Source organism: Eumetopias jubatus, unplaced genomic scaffold (assembly GCF_037043125.1).
Source record: "Eumetopias jubatus isolate StellerSeaLion01/CBP00866 unplaced genomic scaffold, mEumJub1_p1.0 scaffold_3, whole genome shotgun sequence".
In the NCBI taxonomy this organism is placed as follows: Eukaryota; Metazoa; Chordata; class Mammalia; order Carnivora; family Otariidae; genus Eumetopias; species Eumetopias jubatus.
Window position 1 is genome coordinate 2,214,395 of NW_028274809.1, and position 8,731 is coordinate 2,223,125.

Consider the following 8,731-nt stretch of genomic DNA (forward strand, 5'->3'; position numbering starts at 1 on the left):
CTCTAGATCAGTATTGTTACAAATGTCAAGATTTCAATCTTTTTTATGAGTGAGCAGTATTCAGCCATATATATCTGTACCACATCTTTATCCACTCATCTATGGATGGACACTTGGGCTGCTTCCATATCTTCACTATTGTAAATAATGCTGCAATAAACATAGGGTTTCATATATCTTTTTGAATTTGTATTTTTATTTGGGGGATAAATACCCAGTAGTGGAATTAGTGGATCATTTGGCAATTCTATTTTTAATTTTTGGAGGAACCTCCATTTTGTTTTCCACAGTGGCTGCACCAATGCAACAACCATGGATGGACCTACGAAGTATAATGCTAAGTGAAATAAGTCAGACAGAGAAAGACAGATACCATATGATTCACGTATGTGTGGAATTTAAGAACCCAAACAAATGAACAGCTTTGTAATATATTTTGAAATCTGAGGTCGTGATACCTTCATTTTTGTTCTTCTTTATCAAGTTTGCTTTGCCTATTTGAGGCCTTTTGTGGTTCCACACAAATATTAGGATTATTTGTTTTAGTTCTGCTAAAAATGCTATTGGTATTTTGATAGGGATTGCATTAAATCTGTAGATTGCCTTGGGTAGTATGGACATTTTAACAATATTGGTTCTCCCAATCCATCTTTTTTCATCTAGATATGTCTCCTTTGACAAGGGCAATAAAAGCAAAATTAAACTATTGGGACTACAAAAAAGCTTTTGCACAGCAAAGGAAACCATCAACAAAGCAAAAAGATAAACCACTGAATGGGAGGAGATATTTGCAAATGATGTATCCAATAAGAGGTTAATAACCAAAATATATAAAGAACTTACACAACTCAACACCAAAAAAGAAAGAAAGAAAGAAAGAAAAAAAGAAAGAAAGAAAGAAAGAAAGAAAGAAAGAAAGAAAGAAAGAAAGAAAGAAAGAAAGAAAGAAAGAAAGAAAATCCAATTTAAAAATGGGCAGAGGACATGAACAAACATTTCTCCAATGAAGAAATACAGATGGCCAACAGACACATGGAAAGATGTTCAACATCAATCATCATCAGAGAAATAAAAATTAAAACTACAATGAGATATCACCTCACACCTGTCAGAATGGCTAAAATCAACAGCACAAGAAACAGCAAGTGTTGGTGAGGATGTGGAGCACAAGGAACTCTCATGCACTGTTGGGAATGCAAATTGGTGCAGTTTGTGTAAAAATAGTCTGTGTTTGTGTAAAAATAGTTTGTGTAAAACAGTATGGAGGTTTCTCAAAAAGTTAAATATAGAACTACTATATGATCCAGTAATTCCACTACTATCTACCCTCCAAAATGAAAACACTAATTTGAAAAGATATATGCACCCCTATATTTATTGCAGCATTATTTACAATAGATAAGATCTGGAAACAACCCAAGTGTCTATCCATAGATGAATGGATAAAGAAGATGTGGTATAGGTATACAATGGACTATTACTCAGCCTTAAAAAAGAATGAGATCTTGCCACTGAGCTTTTGATAGGTATTGCGTTGAATCTGTAGATTGCTTTAGGTAGTGTGGATATTTTAACAGTATTAAATCTTTAGTAAAAAACATGTTAATATCTCACTATTAATTTTTTCCCTATAGGATGTGAGTAGATGTATTTGACCAAGTGAGAAGTTTGCTAGAAAGGTTCATATAAACATTGGTTTAACTGTGTCATCTAAGTTTTGGTATTCAGAGTTTTCAGTATCATTTAGTTTTACCTGCTTAGGTTTTCAGTATTATTTATTCTTTGACCTGTGAGTTACAAGGATGTGTCTTAAATTTCCAGATATTTAAGATTTTTTTCAGTTTTATTTTTTATTAACATCTATTTAATTACATTTATATCTTAGTTCCTTAGTAATAAATTAATTGACCAGATATGTGTGGATTTATTTCCGGGCTCTCTATTCTGTTCCATTGATCTATGTGTCTGTTTTTAGGCCAATATCATATTGTTTCAATTGCTAACATGTTGTAAGATAGTTTAAAATCGAGAAATGTAATGCCTCCAGCCTTGTTCTTTCTCAGAATTGCTATGGCTATTCAGTCTTTTGTTGGCTCCATACATATTGAAGAATTATTTTTCTGTTTCTGTGAAAAATGCCACTGGAATTTTATTAGGGATTGCATTGAATCTATAGATGGCTTTGGGTAGTATGGACACTTAAACAATATTAATTCTTCCAATCCATAAACAGACTATTTTTTCCATTTATTTGTCTTCTTCAATTTTTATTATCAATGTATTATAGTTTTCAATGTATGAATCTTTTACATCCTTGCCTTCATTTATTCCTGGGTATTTTATTCTTTTGATGCAGTTGTAAATGGGGTTGTTTTCTTAATTTCTCTTCTGATAATCTCTTATTAGTGTATACAAACACAACTGATTTTTGTTTATTGATTTTGTGTCCTGCAACTTTACTAATTTATTCATTAGTTTTAACAGTTTTTGGTGGAGGATTTAGGTTTTCAATGTACAAAATCATGTCATCTGCAAATAGTGACAGTTTTACTTCTTTTTTTCCCCAATTTGGATGCCTTTTATTTATTTTGCTTGTCTAATTGCTCTGGCTAGGATATCCAATACTGTGTTGAATAAGAGTGGTAAAAGTGGACATCCTTGTCTTACTCCTGATCTTAAGGGAAAATTTTGCTTTCAGCTTTTCACCATTGAGTATGAAGTTAGCTGTGGGTTTGTCATATATGGCCTTTATATGTTGGGGTGCATTACCCCTATAACCCAGTGTATTGAGAGTTTTTATTATGAATCGATGTTGAACTTTGTCGAATACTATTTCTGCATCTATGGTCATATAATTTTTACCATTTGTTTTGTTAATATTATGTATCACATTGATTGATTTGCAGATGTTAAACCATCCTTGCATCCCTGGAATAAATCCTACTTGACTATGGAGCATGATCCTTTGAATGTATTTTTGAATTTGGTTTGCTAATATTTTCTTGAGGATTTTTGCATCTATGTTCATCAGGAATAATGGCCTATAATTTTATTTTCATGTGGTGTTCTTGTCTGGTTTTGGTATCAAGGTAATGCTGAGCTTGTAAAATGATTTTGGAAGTGTTCCCTTTTCTACTTTTGGAACAATTTGAGAAGGGTAGGTATTAATTCTTCTTTAAATTTTTGGTAGAATTCACTAAAAAGAATTATTTTTTTTTCTTGGTAAGTCTGACAGCTTGGTCTAGAGAGGAGTTCTGGTCCAACATGGTATTATAGGAGGCTCCAGAACTCACCTCCTTCCATGGATGCATTGAATCTATAGCTATACATGGAACAAATCTCTTCGAAATAAATCCAGAAACTAGCTGAATGACTTCTACATATTAGATGAATGAGAAAATACACACAGTAAAATGGGCAGGAAAGACTGAGATACACTCTCACCATAAGTCCTACCCCTGCAAAAACAACATAGATTTGCCAAGGAGCTCACAATTCTGATTCTCCCTGAGAAGCAAAGTGTTTGTACTCAACATCTAGCACTCCAACTTTTAAGAATTCAACATAAGGGATGGCTGGAAGTCTACATCCCTACACAGGCCTTACAAGAGATGTTGAAGGGACTTCTTCAAGCTAAAATGAAAGGATGCTAATTAGTAACAGGAAAACATATGAAAGTATAAATCTTACTGGTAATGTAAATACATTAGTTAATTTCAGAATACTCTGATGGTGTAATAGTAATAGGTAAATCAACTATAAATTTAGTTTGAAGGTTAAAAGACAAACTTATTTAAAATAACTATAACTACAATAATTTCTTAATAGATACACAAGGTAAAAATGCAAATTATGCATAAAAAACATAAACGGTAGGTGGAGGAAAGTAAAAATGAAAAGCTTGAGCATGCATACAAAGTTAACTTTATTATCAGCTTAAAATACAATGTTATAAATATAAGATGTTTAATGTAAGCCTCATTGTAACACAAAGCAAAAACCTATAGCAGCTACACAGAAGATAAGGGGAAAGGAATCTAACTATACCACAACAGAAAAATATCACATCACAAAGGAAGAGAGGAAGAAAGGAACAAAGGAATTACAAAGCAGCCAGAAAATAAGAAAATCACAATAGTAAGTCTATACCTATAAATAATTACTTTAAATGTAAATTTACTAAATTCTCAAATCAAAAGACAGAGTGGGTGAATGGATAAAAAAATATACAACATAACTATATGCTGCCCTCAAAAGACTCACTTCAGCTTTAAGGACACACACTGACTGAGAGTGAAGAGATGGAAAAATTAGTCCATATGAATGGAAACTGAAAGAAAACAGTTGTGGTTTTACTTATTTCCAACCAAATAGACCTTAAGCCACAGACTATAATAAGAGAAAGAAGGTCATTATGTAATAATAAAAAGATCAATCCAATAAGAGTATATAGTATTTCAAAATATTTATGCATACAACATAGGAGCACCTAAATACATAAAGCAAATATTAACAGATCTGAAGGAGAAATAGCCAGCAATACGATTAATAGTGGGGGGGGGCTTGCTTCCAACAGATCATCCAGATGGAAAGCCAACAAGGAAACACTGGACTTAAACTACATGTCAGGCCTGACAGACTTAGACATTCATAGAACATTCTATCCAACAGCAGCAGAATAAATTCTTTTCAAGTGAACATGGAACATTCTCCAGGACAGATCACATGTTAGGACATAAAAGACACCTTAATAAACTTAAGAAGATTGACATCATGACAAGCATCTATTCTGACTATAGTGGTTTGAAACTAGAAAATATGGGGCGCCTGGGTGGCTCAGTCAGTTAAGCATCTGCCTTCAGCTCAGGTCATGATCTCAGGGTCCTGGGATCGAGTCCCATGTTGGGCTCCCTGCTCAGCGGGGAGCCTGTTTCTCCCTCTGCCTCTCCCCTGCTCATGCTCTCTCTCTCTCTCTCTCTCAAATAAATGAATAAAATTTGAGCACTGGGTGTTATAAGTAACTAATGAATCATTGAACATTACAGCAAAAACTAATGATGTACTATACAGTGGTTAAATGAACATAATAAAAAAAGAAACTAGAAAATAATTACAAGGCCAGTGGTGCGCCGCGGCCCCGAGGAGCCGTTGAGGGGTCCGGGCTGAGGCCCGCTCGTGTGGGAGCCGTCGCTGCTGCTGTGCTCCCGCCCGCTAGTCCCTTCTCCCGCCAGGCCGCCATCATGCTGGCGCTCATCTCCCGCCTGCCGGACTGGTTTCGCTCGCTCTTCTGGAAGGAGGAGATGGGGCTGACGCTGGTGGGGCTGCAGTACCCGGGCAAGAGCACCTTCGTCAATGTCATCGCGTCAGGTCAATTCAGTGAAGATATGGTACCCACGGTGGGCTTCAGCATGAGGAAAGTAACTAAAGGTAACGTCACAAGAAAGATTTGGGACATAGGAGGACAACCCCGGTTCCGGAGCATGTGGGAGCGGTACTGCAGAGGAGTCAATGCCATTGTTTACATGATAGATGCTGCCGATCGTGAAAAGATAGAAGCCTCTGGAAATGAACTACATAGTCTTCTAGATAAACCACAGTTGCAAGGAATTCCAGTGCTCGTACTTGGAAACAAGAGAGATCTTCCTAATGCCTTGGATGAGAAACAGCTAATTGAAAAAATGAACCTGTCTGCTATTCAGGATAGAGAGATTTGCTGCCATTCAATTTCTTGCAAAGAAAAGGATAATATATATATCACACTCCAGTGGCTTCTTCAACATTCAAAACCTAGAAGAAGCTGAAGCCTCTCCTGAGGTCCTCCAGTCCTTCCTGGCTGGAATCCTAGAATTATTGTCCGTTCCTCTGCAGTACTTCCCAGAATACGCTCCTTCCTCGACCCAAGAAATTGCCTTTTTCAGAGTTTATTCTCTTGTGCACTGCTGAAGACGTGTATCCCTAATCCTTCATAAAGAATCAGCTAGAGTTGTCATGACAAAGTCAGCACACACACAAAAAGCTTCTTATACATACTTGTCTTAAACAGTGTGTAGAGCTTTTTTTTTTTTTAAACACACACTTGACCATCTTAAATCAAGAAAATTGCATATTTCTGTTCTAGTCTTTCTGGGCCAGATTTTTATATTGGTTTTCAGTAAATGTCTAGATATTTCCTTATAGAGTCCATTAGCTTAATACTGATACTGACTTGACGCAGCATGAAGTTTCTAGTGCCACACACAGTATTTAGAAAACCTTTAGCCTGACTCATGTGGGATATAAACATAATGTTTACATATCTCACAAATGCATGTGAAATGTATAATTACACCTTAGGAATTTAAAAAAATGGTCTGCAAAGAGTGAGCAGAGGCACCAGATCAGTGTTGTTATTGGTTCTTTATACCGGTGAGATCGTATATGAATTCTAAAAATACTGCTTTCTGAGAATTCTTCATCACCAGATAGCAGCTGGGGATATGGGAGGAAATAAGGCATGCTGTTGTGTATCTGTCCAGATCATTACTTCTCCATTTTTTCTTTTTCTCTTTCTCTTTTTTGGAGAGGGTGGGGTTCAACACACTTTTTTAAAGGGTTGGGACTTGAAGATTTTCTCAAAGGCTTTCATGAATTTAGAGCATTCCAGCCAATATAATAAAATGTGTTAAGAATGTCAGACTTTGTTCAGACACCTGTTTGTTCTTTCTGTCTCTAGTCATTAAATCACTGCTGCTGCATGACACTCTCACTTGACTTTTTGTATCCAGTCATAGACGTACAGCACAATAGATACTTAGAAACAAATACAAATTCTTATTTTTCTCTTACTGGTGTAAGGTTTGGCACTCTTTTGTCTGGTGCCATTAGACATCTTGATTATTGTGACAACTCTAGACCTGCCTGCTCTGTCTAATGTAATCATGCGCAACGTCTACAGGTTGTTTAATAATCAATCACACAGAGAACTGAGGAACTGATGCTGTGTATTGTTTGCTTCTACGATACGGAGATGTATAAAAACTTAAACATGTTTTGTAGTTTAGTGATGTCCATATACATAAAGGGACACATTAATACTGGTTCACTTGTAAATTGTTACTCACATAAACCACTGTAGTAGATAAAACTTTATGCTACACCTGCTTATGTGTTGCCTCACACTGTGTGTGATTTTTTCTTTTGTTAAGCAGCACTCATGTAGACGGTGCGTTTCCATACATGTTGAGCACTCAAAAGTGCAGTCAACAGTTGTTTTAATGAATACCAGTTTTAATTTATAGACTGCCATGGCCTTAACAATATTCTGTACAAAATACCGCACTGTGTTGCACAGATACTATTTGTTTTCCTCCATTCACATTTTTATGAGTAGAATCTCAGCTTTTAAAATTCTGTTCTTATTCTTTGAAGCATGTTGCATACTTCCCTGATGGGATGGATGGTTCTGTAAATGAAGGGATATTTAAACTTGCTACTGTAGCTCAACACCATTAATGGTTACTGTAAACCATTACAAAGAATGTGGCAATTTGCTTGTGCCTGAAAGGAGGAATTGGAACTAAAGTGTATGACTGTGTGGGGACTGCGTTGGTTCGTTAATTGACCTATAGCTAAAACTTAACGTGTTTGTGTGTCTGTTCATTGCTTTCAGCATTTCAAGACATCCAAACTCTACTACCAACATTTTCCTGTGCATTAACTTCTGCATGTGAAAACAGTTACTGAACTTTGTAAATACGTGAATTTTTTTATTTAGGTGATGCATTTTTTGTCTGTTTACTGCTCTTCTCAGCTTTATTCAATAAACTTGCATTTTGAGGGTAAAAAAAAAGAAAATAATTACAAGAAGAAATTAACTACATGAAAGGATAATTCACAAATATGGAAATAAAACAACATGCTACTGAACAACATAGAACAAAAACTACTGAACAACATAGATCAAAAAAGAAATCATACACAAACAATGAATCATGGAACACTACATCAGAAACTAATGATGTACTGTATGGTGACTAACAACATAATAAAAAATTAAGAAATAGAAATCAAAAGATAAATAAAAAATATACATTGAGACAAATGAAAATGGAAACACATCATATCAAAATATACAGGATGTAGCAAATGTTCCAAGAGAGAAATTTATAGCAATAAACACCTACATTAAAAAACAAAGATCTCAAATTAAAAAATCTAACTGTACATCTCAAAGAACTAGAAAAAGTACAAAGTAAGTACAGAATTAGAATATTGTTTTATGTTACTGCTTTACAGATAATTTATGATGTTCTGTTTGATTTTCTCCTTTAAGCAAAGGCATACATTCCTTAATCTCCAAAATTGAGGATTTTTGGTTCCCTTTAATAAATATTTTTAAATTTTATTGTATATGACAAAAGAACCTGGTTAAAAAACATGTTTTCACCAACCTGCATTCCCACCAACAGTGTAAGAGGGTTCCCTTTTCTCCACAACCTCTCCAACATTTGTTGTTTCTTTCCATGCCCATTTTTGCCATTCTAACTGGTGTAAGGTGGTATCTCAATGTGGTTTTGATTTGAATTTCCCCCATGGCTAATGATGATGAACATTTTTTCATGTGTCTGTTAGCCATTTGTATGTCTTCTTCAGAGAAGTGTCTGTTCATGTCTTCTGCCCACTTTTTGACTTGATTATTTGTTTTTTGGGTGTTGAGTTTGAGAAGTTCTTTATAGATCCTGGAAATCAGTGC

At 35.2% G+C, this 8,731-nt stretch overlaps 1 pseudogene; it reads left to right on the top strand.

The window, feature by feature from the left end:
* The first annotated feature begins 5,237 nt into the window (after positions 1-5,237).
* On the top strand, positions 5,238-5,801 carry LOC114210868 (ADP-ribosylation factor-like protein 8B pseudogene; annotated as a pseudogene).
* Positions 5,802-8,731: the final 2,930 nt, after the last annotated feature.